Raw genomic sequence first — 3265 nt, forward strand, 5'->3', positions numbered from 1 at the left:
ATGGCTAGGGACCTCAGAAATCTTCGAGGGTCTTGCCGCTGAGTACTGGCCAACAGTACCGACGTTGACTATTATACCAACTGCATACATTAAGAATGCACATAAAATCAACCTGATGTGAAATTCTGTTTGTCTCCGAGTTCTCTGAGAGTGGGGGCAGAGAGGGCAGGGCAGCGATAAATGTGTGAAGAGGGAGGGAGATGGGTCCTGTGGGGTTGGAGATGGGACTAGAAGGTCCAGTTTGCCAGAAAGTGGGGGGCGGGGGGAAGAACTGGTTCCAGACTCAGCTTCAAAGATACACATCCCATGGGAGAAGAGGAAGAGGACTTGGTGTTTCTCTGCGTGAGTGCAGAGATGGAAACTGAGCCGGGGAGCCGTGTCGTGTGCGGTGGCAGTGCCATTTGCTAAAAAGGCATAGAGGGAAGCTGCCCCATAAAAAGAATGGAATCTTGACATTTGCAGCAACATGGAAGGTACACTATTAAGTAAAATAACTCAGACAGAGATAGACAAATACTGTACGATAGCACTTATAGAATCTGAAAACACCAAAAAATAGAGAATGTAACAAAAATGGAGGCTGACAGATACAGAGATCAATGTACTGGTTACCAGAGGGGAGGGCAAGAGGGAGGGGCAACAGAGGTGGCGGAGTGGGAGGCACACCGTGTTAGGTGTCAGAGGAGCTCAAGGATGTATTGTACAACATGGTGAATAGAGCCAGTACTCTAATAACTATAAATGGAAAGCAGACTTTCTCAATTGTATAATAAGAAAGAAAAGGAAAGACAGAAGGGGGAGGAAGGAGGGAAGAAAGGAACGAAAATAATGGTGTTTTTGGAAGTCACAAAGCCAACATTGATCAGGCCTTCTTAGGAAAGGAATTTAGTTTATTTTTTAAAATTTATTTATTTTAATCGGAGGCTGATTACTTGACAGTGCTGCAATGGTTTTTGCCATACTTGACATGAATCCGCCACGGGTGTACATGTGTTCTCCATCCTGAATCCCCCCTCCCACCTCCCTCCCCGTCCTATCCCTCTGGGCCATCCCAGTGCACCAGCCCCGAGCACCCTGTCTCATGCATGGAGCCTGGACTGATGATCTGATTCACATATGATTATATACATGTTTCAACACGACTCTCTCAGAGCATCCCACCCTCCCCTTCTCCCACAGAGTCCAAAAGACTCTTCTGTACGTCTGTGTCTCTTTTGCAGTCTCGCATACAGGGTTATCATTACCATCTTTCTACATTCCATATATATGCCTTAGTATAGTGGATTGGTGTTTTTCTTTCTGACTTATTTCACTCTGTATAATAGGCTCCAGTTTCATCCACCTCATTAGAACTGAGTCAAGTGTATTCTTTTGCATGGCTGAGTAATATTCCATTGTGTATATGTCCCACTGCTTTCTCGTCCATTCGTCTGCTGATGGACATCTAGGTTGCTTCCATGTCCTGCCTATCGTAAACAGTGCTGTGATGATCATTCGAGTCCACATGTCTCTTTCAATTCTGGTTTCCTCGGTGTGTATGCCCAGCAGTGGGATTGCTGGGTCATATGGCAGTTCTAGTGCCAGTTTTGTAAGGAATCTCCACACTGTGCTCCATAGTGGCTGTAATATTTTGCATTCACACCAACAGTGTAAGAGGGTTCCCTTCTCGCCACACCCTCTCCAGCATTTATTGCTTTTATTTTTTTTGCATAGTAGCCTTCCTGACCAGTGTTATGATAGTACCTCATTTTGGTTTTGATTTGCATTTCTGTGATAATGAGTGATGTTGAGCCTCTTTTCATGTGTTTGTTAGCCATCTGTATGTCTTCTATGGAGAAATGCCTGTTTAGTTCTTTGGCCAAGTTTTTGATTGGGTCGTTTATTTTTCTTGTATTGACCTGCATGAGCCACTTGTACCTTTTTGCCTCCTTTGTCAAAGGTAAGGTGTCCTAGGTGCATGGATTTATCTCTGTGCTTTCTATTTTATTCCATTGATTTATATTTCCATCTTTGTGCCAGTACCATACTGTCTTGATAACTGTAGCTTTATAGTATAGTCTGAAGGCAGGCAGGTTGATTCCTCCAGTTCCATTCTTCTTTCTCAAGATTGGTTTGGCTATTCGAGGCTTTTTATCTTTCCATACACACTGTGAAATTATTTGTTCTAGTTCTCTGAAAAATACCATTGGTAGCTTGTTAGGGATTGTACTGAATCTAAAGATTGCTTTAGGTAGTATACTCATTTTCGCTCTATTGTTTCTTCTGAGCCATGAACATGGTATATTTCTTCAACTATTTGTGTCATCTTTGATTTCTTTAATTGGTGTTTTATAGTTTTCTATATATAGGTCTTTTGTTTCTTTAGGTAGATTTATTCCTAAGTATTTTATTCTTTTTATTGCAATGGTGAATGGAATTGTTTCCTTAATTTCTGTTTTCTCATTGTTAGTGTATAGGAATGCAAGGGATTTCTGCATGTTAATTATATATCCTGCAACTTTACTATATTCATTGATTAGCTCTAGTAATTTTCTGGTGGTGTCTTTAAGGTTTTCTATGTAGAAGATTATGTCATCTGCAAACAGTGAGAGTTTTACTTCTTTTCCCATCTGGATTTCTTTTATTTCTTTTTCTTTTCTGATTGCTGTGGCTAAAACTTCCAAAACTATGTTGAATCGTAGTGGTGAGAGTATTTGAAACAGCTGATTTATGGCATTCAGCAACTAACCAGGGAGAAAACCATTTTAAAACCAAGAACTAGAGAGAGAGTCGCAAAGTGGTCGTCTTGCCTTTTGGGTGCTCTTTCTCCCTTTGGAACATTTGTCAAGTCCACGAGAAGGGAATGAGGAGCTGAGAAATTGAGCAGAACTTCTGACAGTCTCCTAAGTCTCATGGAACAAAACTGGGAGTCTGGGATCACCCAAGAGAGTGGGAACCTGCTAACCATGCCAGGCTGGGTAACAGGCTTCCTTGTCCTTCACTATCTGCTGGAGTCTGCTCAAACTCATGTTTGATACGAACTAATTATGATAACATCAGTTTACCTTTGCATCACATCAGAACTACTTTATTTCAACTGTGGTTTGTGGACAGCTCTGATCTCTCTTCATTGCCAATCCCCTTCAAGATTCCCATTAATTAATGGTTTGACTCTCCAAATAAAACTTTCTTATCTTGTTTAAATTTTTTTCTAAGTTCTAAAAACTTTGGGTTTCATGTTGACCACTCAGAAGTGGGAGTTGTTCAAACCAATTTGGCTTAAAGC

Source organism: Bubalus kerabau, chromosome X, assembly GCF_029407905.1.
Source record: "Bubalus kerabau isolate K-KA32 ecotype Philippines breed swamp buffalo chromosome X, PCC_UOA_SB_1v2, whole genome shotgun sequence".
Lineage (NCBI taxonomy): Eukaryota > Metazoa > Chordata > Mammalia > Artiodactyla > Bovidae > Bubalus > Bubalus kerabau.